Source organism: Scomber japonicus, chromosome 19, assembly GCF_027409825.1.
Source record: "Scomber japonicus isolate fScoJap1 chromosome 19, fScoJap1.pri, whole genome shotgun sequence".
Lineage (NCBI taxonomy): Eukaryota > Metazoa > Chordata > Actinopteri > Scombriformes > Scombridae > Scomber > Scomber japonicus.
This window is the reverse complement of record NC_070596.1, coordinates 16,668,221-16,683,279: the sequence shown is the minus strand read 5'-3', so window position 1 is coordinate 16,683,279 and position 15,059 is coordinate 16,668,221.

Here is a 15,059-nt window from a genome sequence, read left to right as displayed (position 1 = left end):
AAGTCAAAAATGGGAAGCATGGGGGATTGTCCCAAATCTTGCTACAAGGAGCCAGAGGGTCAGCCTGAATGAAAAATGTGTAAAATCAAGCACCGTGAAGGCATTGTGTGAAAATTGTGAAGGATTTTCCAAAGCGGGCAAAAATTGAAAAAAATGACAGGACCGGTAGTGTCGAAAAAGTCAAAAATGGGAAGGGTGGGGGATTGTCCCAAATCTTGCTACAAGGAGCCAGAGGGTCAGCCTGAATGAAAAATGTGTAAAATCAAGCACCGTGAAGGCATTGTGTGAAAATTGTGAAGGATTTTCCAAAGCGGGCAAAAATTGAAAAAAATTACAGGGCCGGTAGTGTCGAAAAAGTCAAAAATGGGAAGGGTGGGGGATTGTCCCAAAACTTGCTTCAAGGGGCCAGAGGGGCAGCCTGAATGAAAAATGTGTAAAATCAAGCACCGTGAAGGCATTGTGTGAAAATTGTGAAGGATTTTCCAAAGCGGGCAAAAATTGAAAAAAATGACAGGGCCGGTAGTGTCGAAAAAGTCAAAAATGGGAAGGTTGGGGGATTGTCCCAAATCTTGCTACACGGGGCCAGAGGGTCGGGCTGAATGAAAAATGTGTAAAATCAAGCACCGTGAAGGCATTGTGTGAAAATTGTGAAGGATTTTCCAAAGCGGGCAAAAATTGAAAAAAATGACAGGACCGGTAGTGTCGAAAAAGTCAAAAATGGGAAGGGTGGGGGATTGTCCCAAATCTTGCTACAAGGAGCCAGAGGGTCAGCCTGAATGAAAAATGTGTAAAATCAAGCACCGTGAAGGCATTGTGTGAAAATTGTGAAGGATTTTCCAAAGCGGGCAAAAATTGAAAAAAATGACAGGGCCGGTATTGTCGAAAAAGTCAAAAATGGGAAGGTTGGGGAATTGTCCCAAAACTTGCTACACGGGGCCAGAGGGGCGGGCTGAATGAAAAATGTGTAAAATCAAGCACCGTGTAGGCATTGTGTGAAAATTGTGAAGGATTTTCCAAAGCGGGCAAAAATTGAAAAAAATGACAGGGCCGGTAGTGTCGAAAAAGTCAAAAATGGGAAGCGTGGGGGATTGTCCCAAATCTTGCTACAAGGAGCCAGAGGGTCAGCCTGAATGAAAAATGTGTAAAATCAAGCACCGTGAAGGCATTGTGTGAAAATTGTGAAGGATTTTCCAAAGCGGGCAAAAATTGAAAAAAATGACAGGACCGGTAGTGTCGAAAAAGTCAAAAATGGGAAGGGTGGGGGATTGTCCCAAATCTTGCTACAAGGAGCCAGAGGGTCAGCCTGAATGAAAAATGTGTAAAATCAAGCACCGTGAAGGCATTGTGTGAAAATTGTGAAGGATTTTCCAAAGCGGCCAAAAATTGAAAAAAATGACAGGGCCGGTAGTGTCGAAAAAGTCAAAAATGGGAAGGTTGGGGGATTGTCCCAAAACTTGCTACACGGGGCCAGAGGGGCGGGCTGAATGAAAAATGTGTAAAATCAAGCACCGTGTAGGCATTGTGTGAAAATTGTGAAGGATTTTCCAAAGCGGGCAAAAATTGAAAAAAATGACAGGACCGGTAGTGTCGAAAAAGTCAAAAATGGGAAGGGTGGGGGATTGTCCCAAATCTTGCTACAAGGAGCCAGAGGGTCAGCCTGAATGAAAAATGTGTGAAATCAAGCACCGTGAAGGCATTGTGTGAAAATTGTGAAGGATTTTCCAAAGCGGGCAAAAATTGAAAAAAATGACAGGACCGGTAGTGTCGAAAAAGTCAAAAATGGGAAGGGTGGGGGATTGTCCCAAAACTTGCTACAAGGGGCCAGAGGGGCGGGCTGAATGAAAAATGTGTAAAATCAAGCACCGTGTAGGCATTGTGTGAAAATTGTGAAGGATTTTCCAAAGCGGGCAAAAATTGAAAAAAATGACAGGGCCGGTAGTGTCGAAAAAGTCAAAAATGGGAAGGTTGGGGAATTGTCCCAAAACTTGCTACAAGGGGCCAGAGGGGCGGGCTGAATGAAAAATGTGTAAAATCAAGCACCGTGAAGGCATTGTGTGAAAATTGTGAAGGATTTTCCAAAGCGGGCTAAAATTGAAAAAAATGACAGGGCCGGTAGTGTCGAAAAAGTCAAAAATGGGAAGGGTGGGGGATTGTCCCAAAACTTGCTACAAGGGGCCAGAGGGGCGGGCTGAATGAAAAATGTGTAAAATCAAGCACCGTGTAGGCATTGTGTGAAAATTGTGAAGGATTTTCCAAAGCGGGCAAAAATTGAAAAAAATGACAGGACCGGTAGTGTCGAAAAAGTAAAAAATGGGAAGGGTGGGGGATTGTCCCAAATCTTGCTACAAGGAGCCAGAGGGTCAGCCTGAATGAAAAATGTGTAAAATCAAGCACCGTGTAGGCATTGTGTGAAAATTGTGAAGGATTTTCCAAAGCGGCCAAAAATTGAAAAAAATGACAGGGCCGGTAGTGTCGAAAAAGTCAAAAATGGGAAGGTTGGGGAATTGTCCCAAAACTTGCTACACGGGGCCAGAGGGGCGGGCTGAATGAAAAATGTGTAAAATCAAGCACCGTGTAGGCATTGTGTGAAAATTGTGAAGGATTTTCCAAAGCGGGCAAAAATTGAAAAAAATGACAGGGCCGGTAGTGTCGAAAAAGTCAAAAATGGGAAGGGTGGGGGATTGTCCCAAATCTTGCTACAAGGAGCCAGAGGGTCAGCCTGAATGAAAAATGTGTGAAATCAAGCACCGTGAAGGCATTGTGTGAAAATTGTGAAGGATTTTCCAAAGCGGGCAAAAATTGAAAAAAATGACAGGACCGGTAGTGTCGAAAAAGTCAAAAATGGGAAGGGTGGGGGATTGTCCCAAATCTTGCTACAAGGAGCCAGAGGGTCAGCCTGAATGAAAAATGTGTAAAATCAAGCACCGTGAAGGCATTGTGTGAAAATTGTGAAGGATTTTCCAAAGCGGGCAAAAATTGAAAAAAATGACAGGGCCGGTAGTGTCGAAAAAGTCAAAAATGGGAAGGTTGGGGAATTGTCCCAAAACTTGCTACACGGGGCCAGAGGGGCGGGCTGAATGAAAAATGTGTAAAATCAAGCACCGTGTAGGCATTGTGTGAAAATTGTGAAGGATTTTCCAAAGCGGGCAAAAATTGAAAAAAATGACAGGGCCGGTAGTGTCGAAAAAGTCAAAAATGGGAAGGGTGGGGGATTGTCCCAAAACTTGCTTCAAGGGGCCAGAGGGGCAGCCTGAATGAAAAATGTGTAAAATCAAGCACCGTGAAGGCATTGTGTGAAAATTGTGAAGGATTTTCCAAAGCGGGCAAAAATTGAAAAAAATGACAGGGCCGGTAGTGTCGAAAAAGTCAAAAATGGGAAGGTTGGGGGATTGTCCCAAAACTTGCTACACGGGGCCAGAGGGTCGGGCTGAATGAAAAATGTGTAAAATCAAGCACCGTGAAGGCATTGTGTGAAAATTGTGAAGGATTTTCCAAAGCGGGCAAAAATTGAAAAAAATGACAGGACCGGTAGTGTCGAAAAAGTCAAAAATGGGAAGGGTGGGGGATTGTCCCAAATCTTGCTACAAGGAGCCAGAGGGTCAGCCTGAATGAAAAATGTGTAAAATCAAGCACCGTGAAGGCATTGTGTGAAAATTGTGAAGGATTTTCCAAAGCGGGCAAAAATTGAAAAAAATGACGGGACCGGTAGTGTCGAAAAAGTCAAAAATGGGAAGGGTGGGGGATTGTCCCAAATCTTGCTACAAGGAGCCAGAGGGTCAGCCTGAATGAAAAATGTGTAAAATCAAGCACCGTGAAGGCATTGTGTGAAAATTGTGAAGGATTTTCCAAAGCGGGCAAAAATTGAAAAAAATGACAGGGCCGGTAGTGTCGAAAAAGTCAAAAATGGGAAGGGTGGGGGATTGTCCCCAAACTTGCTACAAGGGGCCAGAGGAGCGGGCTGAATGAAAAATGTGTAAAATCAAGCACCGTGAAGGCATTGTGTGAAAATTGTGAAGGATTTTCCAAAGCGGGCAAAAATTGAAAAAAATGACAGGGCCGGTAGTGTCGAAAAAGTCAAAAATGGGAAGGTTGGGGGATTGTCCCAAATCTTGCTACACGGGGCCAGAGGGTCGGGCTGAATGAAAAATGTGTAAAATCAAGCACCGTGAAGGCATTGTGTGAAAATTGTGAAGGATTTTCCAAAGCGGGCAAAAATTGAAAAAAATGACAGGACCGGTAGTGTCGAAAAAGTCAAAAATGGGAAGGGTGGGGGATTGTCCCAAATCTTGCTACAAGGAGCCAGAGGGTCAGCCTGAATGAAAAATGTGTAAAATCAAGCACCGTGAAGGCATTGTGTGAAAATTGTGAAGGATTTTCCAAAGCGGGCAAAAATTGAAAAAAATGACAGGGCCGGTATTGTCGAAAAAGTCAAAAATGGGAAGGTTGGGGAATTGTCCCAAAACTTGCTACACGGGGCCAGAGGGGCGGGCTGAATGAAAAATGTGTAAAATCAAGCACCGTGTAGGCATTGTGTGAAAATTGTGAAGGATTTTCCAAAGCGGGCAAAAATTGAAAAAAATGACAGGGCCGGTAGTGTCGAAAAAGTCAAAAATGGGAAGCGTGGGGGATTGTCCCAAATCTTGCTACAAGGAGCCAGAGGGTCAGCCTGAATGAAAAATGTGTAAAATCAAGCACCGTGAAGGCATTGTGTGAAAATTGTGAAGGATTTTCCAAAGCGGGCAAAAATTGAAAAAAATGACAGGACCGGTAGTGTCGAAAAAGTCAAAAATGGGAAGGGTGGGGGATTGTCCCAAATCTTGCTACAAGGAGCCAGAGGGTCAGCCTGAATGAAAAATGTGTAAAATCAAGCACCGTGAAGGCATTGTGTGAAAATTGTGAAGGATTTTCCAAAGCGGCCAAAAATTGAAAAAAATGACAGGGCCGGTAGTGTCGAAAAAGTCAAAAATGGGAAGGTTGGGGGATTGTCCCAAAACTTGCTACACGGGGCCAGAGGGGCGGGCTGAATGAAAAATGTGTAAAATCAAGCACCGTGTAGGCATTGTGTGAAAATTGTGAAGGATTTTCCAAAGCGGGCAAAAATTGAAAAAAATGACAGGACCGGTAGTGTCGAAAAAGTCAAAAATGGGAAGGGTGGGGGATTGTCCCAAATCTTGCTACAAGGAGCCAGAGGGTCAGCCTGAATGAAAAATGTGTGAAATCAAGCACCGTGAAGGCATTGTGTGAAAATTGTGAAGGATTTTCCAAAGCGGGCAAAAATTGAAAAAAATGACAGGACCGGTAGTGTCGAAAAAGTCAAAAATGGGAAGGGTGGGGGATTGTCCCAAAACTTGCTACAAGGGGCCAGAGGGGCGGGCTGAATGAAAAATGTGTAAAATCAAGCACCGTGTAGGCATTGTGTGAAAATTGTGAAGGATTTTCCAAAGCGGGCAAAAATTGAAAAAAATGACAGGGCCGGTAGTGTCGAAAAAGTCAAAAATGGGAAGGTTGGGGAATTGTCCCAAAACTTGCTACAAGGGGCCAGAGGGGCGGGCTGAATGAAAAATGTGTAAAATCAAGCACCGTGAAGGCATTGTGTGAAAATTGTGAAGGATTTTCCAAAGCGGGCTAAAATTGAAAAAAATGACAGGGCCGGTAGTGTCGAAAAAGTCAAAAATGGGAAGGGTGGGGGATTGTCCCAAAACTTGCTACAAGGGGCCAGAGGGGCGGGCTGAATGAAAAATGTGTAAAATCAAGCACCGTGTAGGCATTGTGTGAAAATTGTGAAGGATTTTCCAAAGCGGGCAAAAATTGAAAAAAATGACAGGACCGGTAGTGTCGAAAAAGTAAAAAATGGGAAGGGTGGGGGATTGTCCCAAATCTTGCTACAAGGAGCCAGAGGGTCAGCCTGAATGAAAAATGTGTAAAATCAAGCACCGTGTAGGCATTGTGTGAAAATTGTGAAGGATTTTCCAAAGCGGCCAAAAATTGAAAAAAATGACAGGGCCGGTAGTGTCGAAAAAGTCAAAAATGGGAAGGTTGGGGAATTGTCCCAAAACTTGCTACACGGGGCCAGAGGGGCGGGCTGAATGAAAAATGTGTAAAATCAAGCACCGTGTAGGCATTGTGTGAAAATTGTGAAGGATTTTCCAAAGCGGGCAAAAATTGAAAAAAATGACAGGGCCGGTAGTGTCGAAAAAGTCAAAAATGGGAAGGGTGGGGGATTGTCCCAAATCTTGCTACAAGGAGCCAGAGGGTCAGCCTGAATGAAAAATGTGTGAAATCAAGCACCGTGAAGGCATTGTGTGAAAATTGTGAAGGATTTTCCAAAGCGGGCAAAAATTGAAAAAAATGACAGGACCGGTAGTGTCGAAAAAGTCAAAAATGGGAAGGGTGGGGGATTGTCCCAAATCTTGCTACAAGGAGCCAGAGGGTCAGCCTGAATGAAAAATGTGTAAAATCAAGCACCGTGAAGGCATTGTGTGAAAATTGTGAAGGATTTTCCAAAGCGGGCAAAAATTGAAAAAAATGACAGGGCCGGTAGTGTCGAAAAAGTCAAAAATGGGAAGGTTGGGGAATTGTCCCAAAACTTGCTACACGGGGCCAGAGGGGCGGGCTGAATGAAAAATGTGTAAAATCAAGCACCGTGTAGGCATTGTGTGAAAATTGTGAAGGATTTTCCAAAGCGGGCAAAAATTGAAAAAAATGACAGGGCCGGTAGTGTCGAAAAAGTCAAAAATGGGAAGGGTGGGGGATTGTCCCAAAACTTGCTTCAAGGGGCCAGAGGGGCAGCCTGAATGAAAAATGTGTAAAATCAAGCACCGTGAAGGCATTGTGTGAAAATTGTGAAGGATTTTCCAAAGCGGGCAAAAATTGAAAAAAATGACAGGGCCGGTAGTGTCGAAAAAGTCAAAAATGGGAAGGTTGGGGGATTGTCCCAAAACTTGCTACACGGGGCCAGAGGGTCGGGCTGAATGAAAAATGTGTAAAATCAAGCACCGTGAAGGCATTGTGTGAAAATTGTGAAGGATTTTCCAAAGCGGGCAAAAATTGAAAAAAATGACAGGACCGGTAGTGTCGAAAAAGTCAAAAATGGGAAGGGTGGGGGATTGTCCCAAATCTTGCTACAAGGAGCCAGAGGGTCAGCCTGAATGAAAAATGTGTAAAATCAAGCACCGTGAAGGCATTGTGTGAAAATTGTGAAGGATTTTCCAAAGCGGGCAAAAATTGAAAAAAATGACGGGACCGGTAGTGTCGAAAAAGTCAAAAATGGGAAGGGTGGGGGATTGTCCCAAATCTTGCTACAAGGAGCCAGAGGGTCAGCCTGAATGAAAAATGTGTAAAATCAAGCACCGTGAAGGCATTGTGTGAAAATTGTGAAGGATTTTCCAAAGCGGGCAAAAATTGAAAAAAATGACAGGGCCGGTAGTGTCGAAAAAGTCAAAAATGGGAAGGGTGGGGGATTGTCCCCAAACTTGCTACAAGGGGCCAGAGGAGCGGGCTGAATGAAAAATGTGTAAAATCAAGCACCGTGAAGGCATTGTGTGCAAATTGTGAAGGATTTTCCAAAGCGGGCTAAAATTGAAAAAAATGACAGGGCCGGTAGTGTCGAAAAAGTCAAAAATGGGAAGGGTGGGGGATTGTCCCAAAACTTGCTACAAGGGGCCAGAGGGGCGGGCTGAATGAAAAATGTGTAAAATCAAGCACCGTGTAGGCATTGTGTGAAAATTGTGAAGGATTTTCCAAAGCGGGCAAAAATTGAAAAAAATGACAGGACCGGTAGTGTCGAAAAAGTCAAAAATGGGAAGGGTGGGGGATTGTCCCAAATCTTGCTACAAGGAGCCAGAGGGTCAGCCTGAATGAAAAATGTGTAAAATCAAGCACCGTGAAGGCATTGTGTGAAAATTGTGAAGGATTTTCCAAAGCGGGCAAAAATTGAAAAAAATGACAGGGCCGGTAGTGTCGAAAAAGTAAAAAATGGGAAGGGTGGGGGATTGTCCCAAAACTTGCTACAAGGAGCCAGAGGGTCAGCCTGAATGAAAAATGTGTAAAATCAAGCACCGTGTAGGCATTGTGTGAAAATTGTGAAGGATTTTCCAAAGCGGGCAAAAATTGAAAAAAATGACAGGACCGGTAGTGTCGAAAAAGTCAAAAATGGGAAGGGTGGGGGATTGTCCCAAAACTTGCTTCAAGGGGCCAGAGGGGCAGCCTGAATGAAAAATGTGTAAAATCAAGCACCGTGAAGGCATTGTGTGAAAATTGTGAAGGATTTTCCAAAGCGGGCAAAAATTGAAAAAAATGACAGGGCCGGTAGTGTCGAAAAAGTCAAAAATGGGAAGGTTGGGGGATTGTCCCAAAACTTGCTACACGGGGACAGAGGGTCGGGCTGAATGAAAAATGTGTAAAATCAAGCACCGTGAAGGCATTGTGTGAAAATTGTGAAGGATTTTCCAAAGCGGCCAAAAATTGAAAAAAATGACAGGGCCGGTAGTGTCGAAAAAGTCAAAAATGGGAAGGTTGGGGGATTGTCCCAAAACTTGCTACAAGGAGCCAGAGGGTCAGCCTGAATGAAAAATGTGTGAAATCAAGCACCGTGAAGGCATTGTGTGAAAATTGTGAAGGATTTTCCAAAGCGGGCAAAAACTGAAAAAAATGACAGGACCGGTAGTGTCGAAAAAGTCAAAAATGGGAAGGGTGGGGGATTGTCCCAAATCTTGCTACAAGGAGCCAGAGGGTCAGCCTGAATGAAAAATGTGTAAAATCAAGCACCGTGAAGGCATTGTGTGAAAATTGTGAAGGATTTTCCAAAGCGGGCAAAAATTGAAAAAAATGACAGGACCGGTAGTGTCGAAAAAGTCAAAAATGGGAAGGGTGGGGGATTGTCCCAAATCTTGCTACAAGGAGCCAGAGGGTCAGCCTGAATGAAAAATGTGTAAAATCAAGCACCGTGAAGGCATTGTGTGAAAATTGTGAAGGATTTTCCAAAGCGGGCAAAAATTGAAAAAAATGACAGGGCCGGTAGTGTCGAAAAAGTCAAAAATGGGAAGGTTGGGGAATTGTCCCAAAACTTGCTACACGGGGCCAGAGGGGCGGGCTGAATGAAAAATGTGTAAAATCAAGCACCGTGTAGGCATTGTGTGAAAATTGTGAAGGATTTTCCAAAGCGGGCAAAAATTGAAAAAAATGACAGGGCCGGTAGTGTCGAAAAAGTCAAAAATGGGAAGGGTGGGGGATTGTCCCAAAACTTGCTTCAAGGGGCCAGAGGGGCAGCCTGAATGAAAAATGTGTAAAATCAAGCACCGTGAAGGCATTGTGTGAAAATTGTGAAGGATTTTCCAAAGCGGGCAAAAATTGAAAAAAATGACAGGACCGGTAGTGTCGAAAAAGTCAAAAATGGGAAGGGTGGGGGATTGTCCCAAATCTTGCTACAAGGAGCCAGAGGGTCAGCCTGAATGAAAAATGTGTAAAATCAAGCACCGTGAAGGCATTGTGTGAAAATTGTGAAGGATTTTCCAAAGCGGGCAAAAATTGAAAAAAATGACGGGACCGGTAGTGTCGAAAAAGTCAAAAATGGGAAGGGTGGGGGATTGTCCCAAATCTTGCTACAAGGAGCCAGAGGGTCAGCCTGAATGAAAAATGTGTAAAATCAAGCACCGTGAAGGCATTGTGTGAAAATTGTGAAGGATTTTCCAAAGCGGGCAAAAATTGAAAAAAATGACAGGGCCGGTAGTGTCGAAAAAGTCAAAAATGGGAAGGGTGGGGGATTGTCCCCAAACTTGCTACAAGGGGCCAGAGGAGCGGGCTGAATGAAAAATGTGTAAAATCAAGCACCGTGAAGGCATTGTGTGCAAATTGTGAAGGATTTTCCAAAGCGGGCTAAAATTGAAAAAAATGACAGGGCCGGTAGTGTCGAAAAAGTCAAAAATGGGAAGGGTGGGGGATTGTCCCAAAACTTGCTACAAGGGGCCAGAGGGGCGGGCTGAATGAAAAATGTGTAAAATCAAGCACCGTGTAGGCATTGTGTGAAAATTGTGAAGGATTTTCCAAAGCGGGCAAAAATTGAAAAAAATGACAGGACCGGTAGTGTCGAAAAAGTCAAAAATGGGAAGGGTGGGGGATTGTCCCAAATCTTGCTACAAGGAGCCAGAGGGTCAGCCTGAATGAAAAATGTGTAAAATCAAGCACCGTGAAGGCATTGTGTGAAAATTGTGAAGGATTTTCCAAAGCGGGCAAAAATTGAAAAAAATGACAGGGCCGGTAGTGTCGAAAAAGTAAAAAATGGGAAGGGTGGGGGATTGTCCCAAAACTTGCTACAAGGAGCCAGAGGGTCAGCCTGAATGAAAAATGTGTAAAATCAAGCACCGTGTAGGCATTGTGTGAAAATTGTGAAGGATTTTCCAAAGCGGGCAAAAATTGAAAAAAATGACAGGACCGGTAGTGTCGAAAAAGTCAAAAATGGGAAGGGTGGGGGATTGTCCCAAAACTTGCTTCAAGGGGCCAGAGGGGCAGCCTGAATGAAAAATGTGTAAAATCAAGCACCGTGAAGGCATTGTGTGAAAATTGTGAAGGATTTTCCAAAGCGGGCAAAAATTGAAAAAAATGACAGGGCCGGTAGTGTCGAAAAAGTCAAAAATGGGAAGGTTGGGGGATTGTCCCAAAACTTGCTACACGGGGACAGAGGGTCGGGCTGAATGAAAAATGTGTAAAATCAAGCACCGTGAAGGCATTGTGTGAAAATTGTGAAGGATTTTCCAAAGCGGCCAAAAATTGAAAAAAATGACAGGGCCGGTAGTGTCGAAAAAGTCAAAAATGGGAAGGTTGGGGGATTGTCCCAAAACTTGCTACACGGGGCCAGAGGGGCGGGCTGAATGAAAAATGTGTAAAATCAAGCACCGTGTAGGCATTGTGTGAAAATTGTGAAGGATTTTCCAAAGCGGGCAAAAATTGAAAAAAATGACAGGGCCGGTAGTGTCGAAAAAGTCAAAAATGGGAAGGGTGGGGGATTGTCCCAAATCTTGCTACAAGGAGCCAGAGGGTCAGCCTGAATGAAAAATGTGTGAAATCAAGCACCGTGAAGGCATTGTGTGAAAATTGTGAAGGATTTTCCAAAGCGGGCAAAAATTGAAAAAAATGACAGGACCGGTAGTGTCGAAAAAGTCAAAAATGGGAAGGGTGGGGGATTGTCCCAAATCTTGCTACAAGGAGCCAGAGGGTCAGCCTGAATGAAAAATGTGTAAAATCAAGCACCGTGAAGGCATTGTGTGAAAATTGTGAAGGATTTTCCAAAGCGGGCAAAAATTGAAAAAAATGACAGGGCCGGTAGTGTCGAAAAAGTCAAAAATGGGAAGGTTGGGGAATTGTCCCAAAACTTGCTACACGGGGCCAGAGGGGCGGGCTGAATGAAAAATGTGTAAAATCAAGCACCGTGTAGGCATTGTGTGAAAATTGTGAAGGATTTTCCAAAGCGGGCAAAAATTGAAAAAAATGACAGGGCCGGTAGTGTCGAAAAAGTCAAAAATGGGAAGGGTGGGGGATTGTCCCAAAACTTGCTTCAAGGGGCCAGAGGGGCAGCCTGAATGAAAAATGTGTAAAATCAAGCACCGTGAAGGCATTGTGTGAAAATTGTGAAGGATTTTCCAAAGCGGGCAAAAATTGAAAAAAATGACAGGGCCGGTAGTGTCGAAAAAGTCAAAAATGGGAAGGTTGGGGGATTGTCCCAAAACTTGCTACACGGGGCCAGAGGGTCGGGCTGAATGAAAAATGTGTAAAATCAAGCACCGTGAAGGCATTGTGTGAAAATTGTGAAGGATTTTCCAAAGCGGGCAAAAATTGAAAAAAATGACAGGACCGGTAGTGTCGAAAAAGTCAAAAATGGGAAGGGTGGGGGATTGTCCCAAATCTTGCTACAAGGAGCCAGAGGGTCAGCCTGAATGAAAAATGTGTAAAATCAAGCACCGTGAAGGCATTGTGTGAAAATTGTGAAGGATTTTCCAAAGCGGGCAAAAATTGAAAAAAATGACAGGACCGGTAGTGTCGAAAAAGTCAAAAATGGGAAGGGTGGGGGATTGTCCCAAATCTTGCTACAAGGAGCCAGAGGGTCAGCCTGAATGAAAAATGTGTAAAATCAAGCACCGTGAAGGCATTGTGTGAAAATTGTGAAGGATTTTCCAAAGCGGGCAAAAATTGAAAAAAATGACAGGGCCGGTAGTGTCGAAAAAGTCAAAAATGGGAAGGGTGGGGGATTGTCCCCAAACTTGCTACAAGGGGCCAGAGGAGCGGGCTGAATGAAAAATGTGTAAAATCAAGCACCGTGAAGGCATTGTGTGCAAATTGTGAAGGATTTTCCAAAGCGGGCTAAAATTGAAAAAAATGACAGGGCCGGTAGTGTCGAAAAAGTCAAAAATGGGAAGGGTGGGGGATTGTCCCAAAACTTGCTACAAGGGGCCAGAGGGGCGGGCTGAATGAAAAATGTGTAAAATCAAGCACCGTGTAGGCATTGTGTGAAAATTGTGAAGGATTTTCCAAAGCGGGCAAAAATTGAAAAAAATGACAGGACCGGTAGTGTCGAAAAAGTCAAAAATGGGAAGGGTGGGGGATTGTCCCAAATCTTGCTACAAGGAGCCAGAGGGTCAGCCTGAATGAAAAATGTGTAAAATCAAGCACCGTGAAGGCATTGTGTGAAAATTGTGAAGGATTTTCCAAAGCGGGCAAAAATTGAAAAAAATGACAGGGCCGGTAGTGTCGAAAAAGTAAAAAATGGGAAGGGTGGGGGATTGTCCCAAAACTTGCTACAAGGAGCCAGAGGGTCAGCCTGAATGAAAAATGTGTAAAATCAAGCACCGTGTAGGCATTGTGTGAAAATTGTGAAGGATTTTCCAAAGCGGGCAAAAATTGAAAAAAATGACAGGACCGGTAGTGTCGAAAAAGTCAAAAATGGGAAGGGTGGGGGATTGTCCCCAAACTTGCTACAAGGGGCCAGAGGAGCGGGCTGAATGAAAAATGTGTAAAATCAAGCACCGTGAAGGCATTGTGTGCAAATTGTGAAGGATTTTCCAAAGCGGGCTAAAATTGAAAAAAATGACAGGGCCGGTAGTGTCGAAAAAGTCAAAAATGGGAAGGGTGGGGGATTGTCCCAAAACTTGCTACAAGGGGCCAGAGGGGCGGGCTGAATGAAAAATGTGTAAAATCAAGCACCGTGTAGGCATTGTGTGAAAATTGTGAAGGATTTTCCAAAGCGGGCAAAAATTGAAAAAAATGACAGGACCGGTAGTGTCGAAAAAGTCAAAAATGGGAAGGGTGGGGGATTGTCCCAAATCTTGCTACAAGGAGCCAGAGGGTCAGCCTGAATGAAAAATGTGTAAAATCAAGCACCGTGAAGGCATTGTGTGAAAATTGTGAAGGATTTTCCAAAGCGGGCAAAAATTGAAAAAAATGACAGGGCCGGTAGTGTCGAAAAAGTCAAAAATGGGAAGGTTGGGGGATTGTCCCAAAACTTGCTACACGGGGCCAGAGGGTCGGGCTGAATGAAAAATGTGTAAAATCAAGCACCGTGAAGGCATTGTGTGAAAATTGTGAAGGATTTTCCAAAGCGGGCAAAAATTGAAAAAAATGACAGGACCGGTAGTGTCGAAAAAGTCAAAAATGGGAAGGGTGGGGGATTGTCCCAAATCTTGCTACAAGGAGCCAGAGGGTCAGCCTGAATGAAAAATGTGTAAAATCAAGCACCGTGAAGGCATTGTGTGAAAATTGTGAAGGATTTTCCAAAGCGGGCAAAAATTGAAAAAAATGACAGGGCCGGTAGTGTCGAAAAAGTCAAAAATGGGAAGGGTGGGGGATTGTCCCAAATCTTGCTACAAGGAGCCAGAGGGTCAGCCTGAATGAAAAATGTGTAAAATCAAGCACCGTGAAGGCATTGTGTGAAAATTGTGAAGGATTTTCCAAAGCGGGCAAAAATTGAAAAAAATGACAGGACCGGTAGTGTCGAAAAAGTCAAAAATGGGAAGGGTGGGGGATTGTCCCAAATCTTGCTACAAGGAGCCAGAGGGTCAGCCTGAATGAAAAATGTGTAAAATCAAGCACCGTGAAGGCATTGTGTGAAAATTGTGAAGGATTTTCCAAAGCGGCCAAAAATTGAAAAAAATGACAGGGCCGGTAGTGTCGAAAAAGTCAAAAATGGGAAGGGTGGGGGATTGTCCCAAAACTTGCTACAAGGGGCCAGAGGGGCGGGCTGAATGAAAAACGTGTAAAATCAAGCACCGTGAAGGCATTGTGTGAAAATTGTGAAGGATTTTCCAAAGCGGGCTAAAATTGAAAAAAATGACAGGGCCGGTAGTGTCGAAAAAGTCAAAAATGGGAAGGGTGGGGGATTGTCCCAAAACTTGCTACAAGGGGCCAGAGGGGCGGGCTGAATGAAAAATGTGTAAAATCAAGCACCGTGTAGGCATTGTGTGAAAATTGTGAAGGATTTTCCAAAGCGGGCAAAAATTGAAAAAAATGACAGGGCCGGTAGTGTCGAAAAAGTAAAAAATGGGAAGGGTGGGGGATTGTCCCAAAACTTGCTACAAGGAGCCAGAGGGTCAGCCTGAATGAAAAATGTGTAAAATCAAGCACCGTGTAGGCATTGTGTGAAAATTGTGAAGGATTTTCCAAAGCGGGCAAAAATTGAAAAAAATGACAGGACCGGTAGTGTCGAAAAAGTCAAAAATGGGAAGGGTGGGGGATTGTCCCAAAACTTGCTTCAAGGGGCCAGAGGGGCAGCCTGAATGAAAAATGTGTAAAATCAAGCACCGTGAAGGCATTGTGTGAAAATTGTGAAGGATTTTCCAAAGCGGGCAAAAATTGAAAAAAATGACAGGGCCGGTAGTGTCGAAAAAGTCAAAAATGGGAAGGTTGGGGGATTGTCCCAAAACTTGCTACACGGGGACAGAGGGTCGGGCTGAATGAAAAATGTGTAAAATCAAGCACCGTGAAGGCATTGTGTGAAAATTGTGAAGGATTTTCCAAAGCGGGCAAAAATTGAAAAAAATGACAGGACCGGTAGTGTCGAAAAAGTCAAAAATGGG